Source organism: Coregonus lavaretus (assembly GCF_964263955.1).
Source record: "Coregonus lavaretus genome assembly, contig: HAP1_SCAFFOLD_2978, whole genome shotgun sequence".
Lineage (NCBI taxonomy): Eukaryota > Metazoa > Chordata > Actinopteri > Salmoniformes > Salmonidae > Coregonus > Coregonus lavaretus.
In genome coordinates this window covers 8,225-22,587 of record NW_028165410.1, presented here as the reverse complement: position 1 = coordinate 22,587, position 14,363 = coordinate 8,225, and the positions used below count along the sequence as shown (strand labels likewise).

General features: G+C 43.1%; 1 protein-coding gene across 1 annotated transcript in view; it reads right to left on the bottom strand.

Moving 5' to 3' along the window:
* The window catches only part of LOC311115893 (neuroblast differentiation-associated protein AHNAK-like), a 45,453-nt gene extending 36,173 nt beyond the window's left edge, over positions 1-9,280 (bottom strand). The window contains exon 1 of the mRNA XM_084191016.1: positions 8,985-9,280. The gene's annotated coding sequence lies outside the window, so the exon portion shown is untranslated. The remainder of the gene's footprint in view (positions 1-8,984) is intronic.
* Positions 9,281-14,363: the final 5,083 nt, after the last annotated feature.

Sequence of the window (14,363 nt, the reverse complement as noted above, 5' to 3'; positions counted from 1 at the left end):
ATATATTTATTTTCCGATTAAACATTGCCATTTGTCTAGACAGTAAAAGCTGAACGTTGTATGTCAAGTGCTTTTCTATCCAGCTTAGTTCACAATTCCTGTCTACGTTTGAAGATCACTGGGTACTGTGAAACAAATAAGAGTCTTTCCACTTGAGCAGGAAACAGAAACAGCAAACGGCGGACCGGATTCCTCACAGACAGGCATGGACCTGCCCCACAGACAAATTCTTTAAAGACAAGTTATGTTTTTTGAACAACTGTCATTAGTCTGCTGCCTCCTCCCGTTGTGGTACACAGTTGAACCGTTCAAAATAACAGACTCTGTCCACTCCTTCAGTGGCAGTTGAAAAACAGAACTCAAAGTCAAAGTTATAGTAAAGCGTAAAAAGATGAAAAGCTTTACAGGACTTTGATTGATTACTTAAAACAGGATGAACTAGTTTGAGGATCAACTGCAAACACAGTTATATTTGCATTGTGTTAACAAACTAGATCTTAGCTAGATTCATAGTTATGTATCACTCCTGTGTTCAGTTTGTGCTTACATTTTTACTCATTTAGCAGACGCTCTTATCCAGAGCGACTTACAGGCGCAAATTAGGGTTAAGTGCCTTGCTCAAGGGCACAGACAGATTTTTTTTTACCTAGTCGGCTCGGGGATTAGAACCAGCGACCTTTCGGTTACTGGCACAACGCTCTTAACCACTAAAGCTACCCGCTTACCTGTTGGAAGTTGCAGGAGAGCAGAAACCAGACATGTCATAGCTACATGTTGTCGTCTATAGCGATAGCCACCGGTGAGCTAGGAGTAAACAAGGGTCCGGTAACGGATCCGGTAACGGATCCAACAAGTGTTTCTCTCTTTTCAAACCCTCATTAAAAGTATTTCATCACACCACCACCAAGCTAAAACCTCTTCCTATCCCACTGCTTTATTGTTGGCGTAGCTAGCCGGTTTGGTTATTTCTGCCTGGTACTGAAATAGATAGGCCAGAGGTGATAAATGCCAAGCGATACGAGGTTGGGTCGTCGCTGTGTTTGCATAGAGAGACTCAGGGTACACTAGCAGACATCAGAGGCTTTGTATTAAATTTGCCTCCCGTCACAAAGGGGGGGGGGGGAGATCAACAACATTCGTAGGTAAGACGGTTAGTCTCAAGAATTTCACAAACGTGGGTTCTGTCTGTAATCCATTCAATGATGCAGATTCAGGTTAAGATTTGGTTGATCTGATTCGCATTGGTTGTTTTTATGTCGTCTGTTTGGAAACATTTTCTGACAAGATAAAATGGCTCTTGCCACTGGTGCTATTTACATAGGAACATGTCAACCTTGACATGCATTGACATCACACATTCAAAACACTGTTTACTATTGGCCGCACCTATGTGGTAAATCTAACACCATTGGTCAAAGCAAGGCGACCGGAATAACAGTTGCAGAAATATTCGGAGAAGCGTGGGGGAAAACACCAAAAGGTCACCGCTTAACAAATCTCAGGTAGGTTTAAAAGGAAACAGTGTGGCCCCACACTACTGTTTTGACCATCACAATCAAAGCAGTGCACACAGAGGAGTGGTCAGCGCTAGCTAGCTTGCTAAAAGGGAGTGTGGGGATGGGCCGGCCCGGGAATTAGACTGACTAGAATAGATGCATCACAATACCATGTAGTGAGTAATTTAGCAGACGCTCTTATCCAGAGAGACTTACAGTAGTGAGTAATTTAGCAGACGCTCTTATCCAGAGAGACTTACGGTAGAGAGTGCATACATTTTAATACTTTTTTACGTACTGGTCCCCCTGTGGGAATTGAATCCACAACCCTGGCGCCATGCTCTACCGACTGAGCTACACGGGAGTCCGTTGCTAAAGGGGCAACAGGCTAAACGGCTGGGTGTTGTGCGGTGCAGTGCAGTGCTACGAGGCTGGGCCCCACCTTGCCTCCAGTCCTGTATCATCGCTAGCAGATAGCTTGCTAAGAGACTGGAGCAACAAGCTACAGGGCTGGACCCCACCCTAGCCTCTCAGTCTTAGCTAGATTGCTAAGAGAGCAACCAACGGGCTAGGCAACAGGCCTGGGTGTTGTGTCGTGCTCTACAGGGCGGAGCAGGCCCCACCCTGGGCTGGGTGTTGTGTCGTGCTCTACAGGGCGGAGCAGGCCCCACCCTGGGCTGGGTGTTGTGTCGTGCTCTACAGGGCGGAGCAGGCCCCACCCTGGGCTGGGTGTTGTGTCGTGCTCTCCAGGGCTGAGCAGGCCCCACCCTGGGCTGGGTGTTGTGTCGTGCTCTACAGGGCTGAGCCTGGGCTCCAGTCTCACACATTCCTTGATAGCGCTGTCAGGCCAGCTGGAACGGAGCCCAGTCTTTCCTCTCCTCTCTCTCTCTCCCGCAGTGACTAACTCCAAATAAATGACCTCCACTCACTCTACCCATGCCTCTCTGTGTGCTGCCTGCCACCCAGAGCATGTCAGCACAGGGTCCAGCCACAAAACAGAATGACTTTTCTTTCTTTCTTCATTTGGTTGGCAACTACAAATCACCATCACTGAATGGATCTCTGTACCTGATTGTGCCAAGGAGCCGTATAGACTCTCCAGTTTGATAAATACCTAGTGAGTTAGTCTTGTATCTGATAGAGGCAGTGAAAGTGAATACAACTAGAGAGCAAAGAATCTGAAAGGATCATTCAGTGAATAAAGTTGATTGACTGAAGACAACAATGAAGAATAGATTGAATGGTGATCGTTAGAACACTAATCATCAAACAATGAACACTGGTGATTGAGTGGCAAGATTTGGTTAAGGATCCATAAGGCTCTGGTCAAAAGTAGTGCACTATAAAGGGAATAGGGTACCATTTGGGACACAAGGAATAGGGTACAATTTGGGATGCACACAGACTACGGAGAATAGAAATACTGAATTATCCCAACGCTATCAAACAGAATTGTCTCAATGTTTTCCTCCTCCGGATTTGGAAAGTGGAATAAATCATTTTATTGAAATGATTTATATTTTGTTTCCAACGCTCATCGAAATACACCAAAAACAGCTAAGGACTGCATACAAGTATTGTGTTATTTACTCTATAGAGACTGTTGTTGTCTGACCCAGTGACAGGAACATTGTTTATTGTTTGTATGAATGTCACCAGTGGCTCATGGTAATTACAGGCTATATTCACACCTCCATTTAAAATCTTAAAGTGATGGTTTCCCGTGGCGCTTTGGAAATCAACATTTAATACCTGAAAATGCTATAGTTGTTGTTGACGTGAATCGTTATAACGTCTTCCAGGTGACATGACATATTGATAGATAGTGTGTAACACACCTGTAACCTTTTGACTTTTTGCAACGTTCTGCACATTGTATAGGCTACCGGTTTTATTTCAGAATTGGTAAACATGAATATCAACTAAACTTATTTGCAGATGATCTCCTGATATTCCCGATCAGTATTGAAAACTCAATGCCCCCATTGCTAAAAATATTTTCAGAATACTCTAAAATCTCAGGATAGAAATAGATATAATAACAAAATAATGGCAATAAGAAAAATAATAACTCACGATCTACAGCAGTCCTTTAAGTGGACCACAACACATATCAAGGCTTATATAAAAGATAACTTTATCCCATTACTCAACAATATGAAAGCAGAATTAATTAAATGGAACAATCTTCCCATAAATCTTACAGGTAGAATAAACCACTTCAGAACAGCATGGCTCCCAAAGTGTTATTTATTTATTCATTCTCGGTAATACCAATTAACCCACCGAAGATATTATTTTTAAAAAAGTATACTCGGTCATAACAGACCTTATATGGGCAAATAAAACTCATGTAATTAAAAGGAAGGTGTTACATCTTCCTAAGTCTGAGGGTGGTTTTAACCTTGCAGACTTTGAATTGTATCAGCTCGCCACCCAGGGCTTTAACTTCTGACATATCGTTAGTTAAATTCACTAAAGAGCAACAACGGGTACATATTGAAGATGTGCATGCTCATCCCCAGAAATCGTTTCACTTATCTATTTTCAAAATGATAAAGCTAAGAACATTAACAACTTCAAATGAAACGTATTCTACAATAACCAATCGCTCCCTAATATTGGTCCACGTGGAAAACATTTACATTTTAGTCATTTAGCAGACGCTCTTATCCAGAGCGACTTACAGGAGGAATTAGGGTTAAGTGCCTTGCTCAAGAGCACAGACAGATTTTTCACCTAGTCGGCTCGGGGATTAGAACCAGCGACCTTTCGGTTACTGGCACAACGCTCTTAACCACTAAGCTACCTGCCGCCCCAACTAAACCTAAAGGCATAGAAACCGTAAAGGACTTGGTAACAGGAAATACATTTATTTCCATGACAGAATTTAAAAGCAATTTTGGACTGACCAAAATACGGAGTGTACAAAACATTAGGAACATGACATAGACTGACCAGGGGAATCCATTGATGTCACCTGTTAAATATACTTCAAATCAGTGTAGATGAAGGAGAGGAGACAGGTTAAAGAAGGATTTTTAAGCCTTGAGATATGGATTGTGTATGTGTGACATTCAGAAGGTGAATGGGCAAGACAAAAGATTTAAGTGACTTTGAACGGGGTATGGTAGTAGGTGCCAGGCACACCGGTTTGAGTGTGTCAAGAACTGCAACGCTGCCAGGTTTTTCACGCTCAACAGTTTCCCGTGTGAATCAAGAATGGTCCACCACCCAAAGGACATCCAGTCAACTTGACACAACTGTTGGAAGCATTGGAGACAACATGGGCCAGCATCCCTGTGGAATGCTTTCGACACCTTGTAGAGTCCATGCCCTGACGAATTGAGGCTGTTAAGAGGGCAAAAGGTGGTGCAACTCAATATTAGGAAGGGGTTCCTAATGTTTGGTACACTCAATGCAAATGGGGAGGGAGTGGGGAGGTGGGAATGGGGTGGGGAGGGAGGGAGGGAGGGAGTGGCTCTCTCTGGAAATCTGTGTACAATCGCTCAGTCTGAAAGAGGTATTTTGCAAGAATTATTATCATGAACATTGCTACAGATCTCGACAAACCATTTCTGTATGGACCTCGCTTTGTGCACGGGGGCATTGTCATGTTGAAACAGGAAAGGGCCTTCCCCAAACTGTTGCCACAAAGTTGGAAGCATAGAATCGTCTAGAAAGTAATTGTATGCTGTAGCGTTAAGATTTCCCTTCACTGGAACTAAGGGGCCTAGCCAGAACCAAGAAAACCAGCCTCAGAAAATTACTATTCCTCTTCCACCAAACTTTACAGTTGGCACTATGCATTCTGGCAGGTAGCGTTCTCCTGGCATCCGCCAAATCCAGATTTGTCCATTTGACTGCCAGATGGGAAAGTGTGATTCATCACTCCAGAGAACGCGTTTCCACTGCTCCAGAGTCCACTCCATTCCAGCCGACGCTTGGCATTATGCATGGTGATCTCAGGCTTTTGTGCGGCTGCTCAGCCATAGAAACCCATTTCATGAAGCTCCCGACGAACAGTTCTTATGCTGACGTTGCTTCCAGAGGCAGTTTGGAACTCGGTAGTGAGTGTTGCAACCGAGGACAGACGATTTTTACAAGCTGTGCGCTTCAGCACTTGGCGGTCCCGTTCTGTGAGCTTGTGTGGCCAAACACTTCGCGGCTGAGCCGTTGTTGCTCCTAGACGTTTCCACTTCACAATAACAGCCCTTCCAGTTGACCAGGGCAGCTCTAGCAGGGCAGAAATTTGACGAACTGACTTGTTGGAAAGGTGGCATCCTATGACGGTGCCACGTTGAAAGTCACTGAGCTCTTCAGTAAGGCCATTCTACTGCCAATGTTTGTCTATGAAGATTAGAGAAATAAGCTTTTGGGATCGTTTATTTTAGCACATGAAACATGGGACCAACATGTTGCGTTTATATTTTTGTTCAGTGTACTTATAGTGTAAGTCTATAAGCCAAGAGAGATTTTTAGATCTGCTTACAGTTCCACAGAGGGGGAGGAGAACCACTATTGGAGCTTTAGCCAACAACTTCCCAAGTTGGGATCAATAACATACTACTTCTAGTCCTTATTTCACCTTCTATATTTCTGACGGATGGACAGCTGTTGCTGCTTTAGTGCACCAGTTGTGAAATCTATGTGATAAATAAAAGAAAATAGGGTGGGATTGAAATTAGTTAAATGTCTCAAGGATCTACAATCAGAACACCCAGAGACCAATCAGACAGTGTTAAAAATAAAATCTCCCTCCCTCTCCCTCTCTCCCGAATGGGCCCGTGATGAGGAAATGACAAAGGAAGTGTGCAAGAGTAAGGGCTCTTTCCGTTTCACACTGGCACAGTGAGAATGCCACTCCTCTGCTATCAACAGTTGGCAGGGAAAGCTGTGGTGGTACAATGATGAATGTTCTATGAATTCCATGTCCACTGGATTGATAGATCACGTGAGTAAATAATGATGTCAAGTGGTTGTCAAGAAAGGCTCTGTTCTGAATCTGAAGTTTTCTGAAGTTATTGCTTACTTTGTTCCAGTCAATATTTGACACTTACTATATTCTCTGTTTTGAACAAGTACTACCCAGTCAAATGAACTGTTCAAAACACTGAACACAGACATAGGCTATCCTTTTACATACCATCACAATAAATAAATAAAAGTAAACATTTAAAAGGTCCAATGCAGTCAAAAACGTGATTTTCCTGTGTTTTATGTCTTTCCAAACTATGAGGTTGGAATTATACTGTGAAATTGTGAAAATGGTGATAATGCCCTTTTGGTGTAAGAGCTGTTTGAAAAGACCGCCTGAAATTACAGCCTATTTCGGTGGGATAGCGTTTTGGCCTGCCAAGTGACATCACCAGGCGGGAAATTAGTTAAGAGAGTTCCAAACGTCTTTGCCAATAACAGCTCATTTTCCGTTTTCCCCTCCCCACTCAGACCACTCCCAGACAGTTCTAGCAAAAGTATTGCTTGAGAAATTGCTTGTACCATCTAAAGGGCTGTGAAATAAATATTTCCATAACAAAAAAATGTTGGGTTGTTTCAGCTGTTTGAAGCTGCTGTACAAAACCGAAAGTAAAAGACACAAAAACAAAACTTAAGAACTGGAAGCATAGAAATAGCACACATAGAACAACAGATCTACGGTTCTTAGACTTGCTTTCAAGTTGAATGATAGATCTATAGCACACATTTCTATATGAATTTGGTCGGGTTGCCCAACAAGTTACATATTGCCACTTTAAGCATGACTTGACCGACCATACAGCCCTTTGCTAATAGCCGCTCTCACTATCCATCACTTCGACCGGAACAATTGGAGAATGCTAGACGTTTACAGCTTTAAGGCATTTCCGTGAGCTCGTTGGCTCTGGTGGCAGCCTGTGGCTAGTGTTCTCTGGGAGAGCCGCTTTCTTTTCCTTGCTGTTCCACAGAACAACGTCGGCCAGGGTGTGGCAGAAGGAGGAAGGGAGAACTTTACAAATGTGAATTTCCACCGAACTTTACAAAGCATAATGTCTGGGGGATCTAAGTCGCTACATTTATATCTGTGTCTATTGCGATGAAGAAACACACACACACACAAGGTGGCTATTTCGTTTTATTTGTAACTCTTCATGGTTAATACACGCCTGAAGCTACAACAGCGTAGCTGTTCTGTTATTCAAACATATTCTGTATCTTTGTTTCTTAGCTCGATAAAACACATATTTCTCTCTGCGCTGCAGAAGTCTTGATTATTTTTCCCCTCTTTTCCTCAAACCTGGTTTCAATTAGTACGTCTTGCCAAACCACTACAATCCATTACCATACCCCGCCCCCACTAACCCCCCTCTCCCTCCTCTCTCTCTCCCTCTCTCCCCCCTCCCTCTCCCTCCCTCTCCCTCTCTCCCCCCTCTCTCCACCCTGGCTTGAATCCCAGGATAAAACGAATCGAGGTAAAACTGCGAGCGAGGAGAATGTCCCTAGAACTCCACCCATGTCAACACGTTAAAACAGATTTAAAAAGTTGTAGCTAAATTGGAAAAGTACATTTTGATTCGTCACACACACTATACTTTTATACTATATTAAAACCGTTAATATATTATACTCTGAAAACCGTTGGTTTCGTGAAGATGGGTTAGAAGATGTTCTAAGACTGCTGTCCATGATTGCAGAATGCGTGCAGTTATTTTTTCTCTCTCCCCTGGGTGAGCCTCCCTGAACCAGGGAGGGAGGGAGTTGTAGGAAAGTAGAATCTACACCCAAATCTGTAGGCTAACTGCCTTTACTGATAGCCATTTCTTAACAAACAATTACTCATACTCACACAAATACTCGATTTGGTAGATTAGAGGCAAATCGAACAAATATAATTTAGCTTGACAGGTTTTTCATCAATGATGATGTTTGGGCGTTTTCTTTGTACAACTTTTTCTTTCTTTTTTTTTTTACTGCGTGCAGGGCAGGGTTAGAATAGGAGAGGATCAGTATCCACGTTGCTAAGATGAAGTCACAACCGGACTAGGCTATACATCTGCATGTTTTTATTTATTTATTTAAAAACGTTATAAACGGGAAATGTAGTTAGTCTGTCATGTAGTCCTTTATATGAGTGGCGTCACTCCATACACCCCAGGCAGCTTTATTTTGTGCGCAGTAAGAGAGAATTAAGAAAGGCGACCCAAATCCCCGTTCATGTGGGTGGGGACACACACCCACTTCATCTCGTGTTGTAAATTATAGAACTTTGAGCGAGAAAACAAAGTAACACCATGGACCACCACCCTTCCTCTCAGTTAGTGCGGTGAAAAGACTACAATTCTTATTTTCAAAAATGTTATGTAAACGAACCTTAAAACAGCACGATTGTCGCGTCATTTAACATGCGTTACAACTTTGGGAGGTTACCAGATATGATACCATCACCATTACAAACTGTTAAAAAATAATCTAAATCAGAATTGTGATGACAGAAGTAAATGGTTGTTTTACCTATGAGCAGTCTGAGCTGCAACAACTTCAACACAGCAGCTTGAGCATCTTTGGCAGTGTTCTCTTCTCCTCCTCCGTCCCAGCAGTCGATAAAAGCACTTCTTCTTCTTCTTCTTCTTCCCAATCAAAAGTTATTTCTCTCTTCTAAAATACTTTTCTTTCTCTATCAACCCGAGTCTCCCTCGGTGTCCAGGGCGTTTTTCCTCTATCCCCTCCCTTCTCACTCTCTCCCTTTCTGAAAGTGCGTTTTACCTTTTTTCTAGTGTGCGTGGCTGTTACTCCGGACGACGGAGAATGGTTGGACATGCGAAAGGGTAGAGCTACTGGTCTGGATAAAATGAGGGAGGTGTAGAAGGGAGTGGCCGTAGTCTCCCTTTCTGTCTCTGCCCATCCAATGCAACCTGGACTCAGGGGTAGACATAACATAGTATACAAAACCCTGGACAATCTAATTATACTGAACAAAAATATAAACACAATATGCAACAATTTCACGATTTTACTGAGTTACAGTTCATATAAGGAAATCAGTCAATTGAAATTAATTAATTAGGCCCTAATCTATGGATTTCACATAACTGGGCAGGGGCGCAGCCATGGGTGGGCCTGGGAGGGCATAGGCCCACCCACTTGTGAGCCAGGTCCAGCCAATCAAAATGAGATTTTCCCCACAAAAGGGCTTTATTAAAGAAAGAAATACTCAGTTTCATCAGCTGTCCGGGTGGCTGGTCTCAGACGATCCCGCAGGTGAAGAAGCCGGATGTGGAGGTCCTGGGCTGGCGTAGTTACACGTGGTCTGTGGTTGTGAGGACGGTTGGACATACTGCCAAATTCTCTAAAACGACGTTGAAGGCGGCTTATGGTAGAGAAATGATCATTCAATTCTCTGGCAACAGCTCTGGTGGACATTCCTACAGTCAGCATGCCAATTGCACATCTGTGGCATTGTGTTGTGTGACGAAACTGCACATTTTAGAGTGGCCTTTTATTGTCCCCAGAAATTTGTGCACAAGATTTGAGAGAAATAAGCTGCCAATGGAACATTTCTGGGATCTTTTATTTCAGCTCATGAAACATGGGACCAACATTTTACATGTTGCGTCACATTTTTGTTCAGTATAGTATGATATGTTACTTTGGTATGGAATGTATTAATTTGTGGATGTCCATAATCCATTTAGTATGATATTTTACGAATTATAATTTGTATGATATGTTACGAATTAGAATTTGTACAATATGTTACGATTGCAATTCATACAATATGTTACAAATTTGCAATTCCTATGATATGTTACAAATTCACATTTGTAATTGCTAACGTTAGCTAGGTGACTAGATGGTTAACGCTAACTTTAGCTAGGTGGCTAACATTAGTTAGGCTAGGGGTTAGGGGTGAAGGTTAAGGTTAGGGTTAAGGTTAATGTTAAGGATAAGGTTGGAGTTAGGTTAAAGGGTTAAGGTAAGGGGAAGGGTTAGCTAATATGCTAAGCAGTTGCAAAGTAGCTAAAAATTTGTAAGTTGTTGCTGAAGTTGTCCGTGATGAGATCCGAACACGCAACCTTTGGGTTACTAGACATTCACGTTATACGTCCACCCATCCACCATGACCAAAAGTAACCTTCTGTCTTATGTAACCATACAAAACGTAACATATCATACTAATTTGAGGTCCCGGATTTTCGTTTAATATGCTACGTCTAGTGTATGAGACCAGCCTTCCAAATGCAACAGTCATACACTGCTTCAATGAGTTGTAACACAAAACTTTTCTACAACCAAAACATTTGGTTAAAGGGGCAGTCCTTCATAGTCCAGTTATCCAACATAATACATTTGTAATAGAGTTTTAGAGAGCAGAGAAACTCAAATACATGTTTCAAATATAACTTTTTATCTTTCAATTATAACTTCTGTCTCTTTTTCTTTGAAGAAATGCTCTCTCTTGTTTCTCTATAAACTTTTGCAATAGTTTTTGTTTGAAGTGATAGGAATTAAACAATATAGTATTTTGTGAAGGAGCTTTGGTTGAAACTCAGCAGGTACAATTTACATTTACATTTACATTTACGTCATTTAGCAGACGCTCTTATCAAGAGCGACTTACAAATTGGTGCATTCACCTTATGATAGCCAGTGGGACAACCACTTTACAATTTATATTTTTATATTTTTCAAAATTTTGATTTGTAGAGTATATTTTTAATGTTCATTTGTTTTATATATACAGTGGGGGAAAAAAGTATTTAGTCAGCCACCAATTGTGCAAGTTCTCCCACTTAAAAAGATGAGAGATGCCTGTAATTTTCATCATAGGTACACGTCAACTATGACAGACAAATTGAGGGAAAAAAATCCAGAAAATCACATCGTAGGATTTTTAATGAATTTATTTGCAAATTATGGTGGAAAATAAGTATTTGGTCACCTACAAACAAGCAAGATTTCTGGCTCTCACAGACCTGCAACTTCTTCTTTAAGAGGCTCCTCTGTCCTCCACTCGTTACCTGTATTAATGGCACCTGTTTGAACTTGTTATCAGTATAAAAGACACCTGTCCACAACCTCAAACAGTCACACTCCAAACTCCACTATGGCCAAGACCAAAGAGCTGTCAAAGGACACCAGAAACAAAATTGTAGACCTGCACCAGGCTGGGAAGACTGAATCTGCAATAGGTAAGCAGCTTGGTTTGAAGAAATCAACTGTGGGAGCAATTATTAGGAAATGGAAGACATACAAGACCACTGATAATCTCCCTCGATCTGGGGCTCCACGCAAGATCTCACCCCTTGGGGTTAAAATGATCACAAGAACGGTGAGCAAAAATCCCAGAACCACACGGGGGGACCTAGTGAATGACCTGCAGAGAGCTGGGACCAAAGTAACAAAGCCTACCATCAGTAACACACTACGCCGCCAGGGATTCAAATCCTGCAGTGCAAGACGTGTCCCCCTGCTTAAGCCAGTACATGTCCAGGCCCGTCTGAAGTGCATTTGGATGATCCAGAAGAGGATTGGGAGGATGTCATATGGTCAGATGAAACCAAAATATAACTTTTTGGTAAAAACTCAACTCGTCATGTTTGGAGGACAAAGAATGCTGAGTTGCATCCAAAGAACACCATACCTACTGTGAAGCATGGGGGTGGAAACATCATGCTTTGGGGCTGTTTTTCTGCAAAGGAACCAGGACGACTGATCCGTGTAAAGGAAAGAATGAATGGGGCCATGTATCGTGAGATTTTGAGTGAAAACCTCCTTCCATCATCAAGGGCATTGAAGATGAAATGTGGCTGAGTCTTTCAGCATGACAATGATCCCAAACACACCGCCCGGGCAACGAAGGAGTGGCTTCGTAAGAAGCATTTCAAGGTCCTGGAGTGGCCTAGCCAGTCTCCAGATCTCAACCCCATAGAAAATCTTTGGAGGGAGTTGAAAGTCTGTGTTGCCCAGCGACAGCCTCAAAACATCACTGCTCTAGAGGAGATCTGCATGGAGGAATGGGCCAAAATACCAGAAACAGTGTGTGAAAACCTTGTGAAGATTTACAGAAAACGTTTGACCTGTGTCATTGCCAACAAAGGGTATATAACAAAGTATTGAGAAACTTTTGTTATTGACCAAATACTTATTTTCCACCATCATTTGCAAATAAATTCATTAAAAATCCTACAATGTGATTTTCTGGATTATTTTTTCTCATTTTGCCTGTCATAGTTGACGTGTACCTATGATGAAAATTACAGGCCTCTCTCATCTTTTTAAGTGGGAAAACTTGCACAATTGGTGGCTGACTAAATACTTTTTTTCCCCACTGTATATATATATTGTTGTTGTTTTTTAAATGTACTTGTTTAACATTTTTTTTTAATTTTTAAATTTATTTATTTATATTTGTATTTTATTAATTTTTTGTGGAAGTGGGGTAGAGGGGGGGGTAGAATGATTACTTTTATACTATCCCAGGTATTCCTTAAAGAGGTAGGGTTTCAAGTGTCTCTGGAAGGTGGTCAGTAACTCCGCTGTCCTGGCATTGTGAAGGAGCTTGTTCCACCATTGGGGTGCCAGAGCAGCGAACAATTTTGACTGGGCTGAGTGGGAACTGTGCTTCCGCAGAGGTAGGGGGACCAGCAGGCCAGAGGTGGAAGAACGCAATGCCCTCGTTTGGGTGTAGGGACTGATCAGAGCCTGAAGGTAAGGAGGTGCCGTTCCCCTCACAGCGCTGTAGGCAAGCACCATGGTCTTGTAGCAGATGCGAGCTTCAACTGGAAGCCAGTGGAGTGTGCGGAGGAGCGGGGTGACGTGAGAGAACTTGGGAAGGTTGAACACCAGACAGGCTGCAGCGTTCTGGATGAGTTGTAGGGGTTTAATGGCACAGGCAGGGAGCCCAGCCAACAGCGAGTTGCAGTAATCCAGACAGGAGATGACAAGTGCCTGGATTAGGACCTGTGCCGCTTCCTGTGTAAGGTAGGGTCGTACTCTGCGAATGTTGTAGAGCATGAACCTACAGGATCGGGTCACCACTTTGATGTTAGCGGAGAATGACAGGGTGTTGTCCAGGGTCACGCCAATGTTCTTTGCACTCTGGGAGGAGGACACCACGGAGTTGTCAACCGTGATGGTGAGATCATGGAGCGGGCAGTCCTTCCCCAGGAGGAAGAGCAGCTCCGTCTTGCCGAGGTTCAGCTTGAGGTGGTGATCCGTCATCCACACTGATATGTCTGCCAGACATGCAGAGATGCGATTCGCCACCTGGTTATCAGAAGGGGGAAAGGAGAAGATGAATTGGGTGTCGTCTGCGTAGCAATGATAGGAGAGACCATGTGAGGATATGACAGAGCCAAGTGACTTGGTGTATAGAGAGAATAGGAGAGGGCCTAGAACTGAGCCCTGAGGGACACCAGTGGTGAGAGCACGTGGTGCAGAGACAGATTCTCGCCATGCCACCTGGTAGGAGCGACCTGTCAGGTAGGACGCAATCCAAGAGTGAGCAGCACCGGAGATGCCCAACTCGGAGAGGGTGGAGAGGAGGATCTGATGGTTCACAGTATCAAAGGCAGCAGATAGGTCTAGAAGGATGAGAGCAGAGGAGAGAGAGTTAGCTTTAGCAGTGCGGAGAGCCTCCGTGACACAGAGAAGAGCAGTCTCAGTTGAATGACCAGTCTTGAAACCTGACTGGTTTGGATCAAGCAGGTCATTCTGAGAGAGATAGCAGGAGAGTTGGCTATAGATGGCACGCTCTAGAGTTTTGGAGAGAAAAGAAAGAAGGGATACTGGTCTGTAGTTGTTGACATCGGAGGGATCAAGTGTAGGTTTTTTGAGGAGGGGTGCAACTCTCGCTTTCTTGAAGATGGAAGGGACATAGCCAGCGGACAA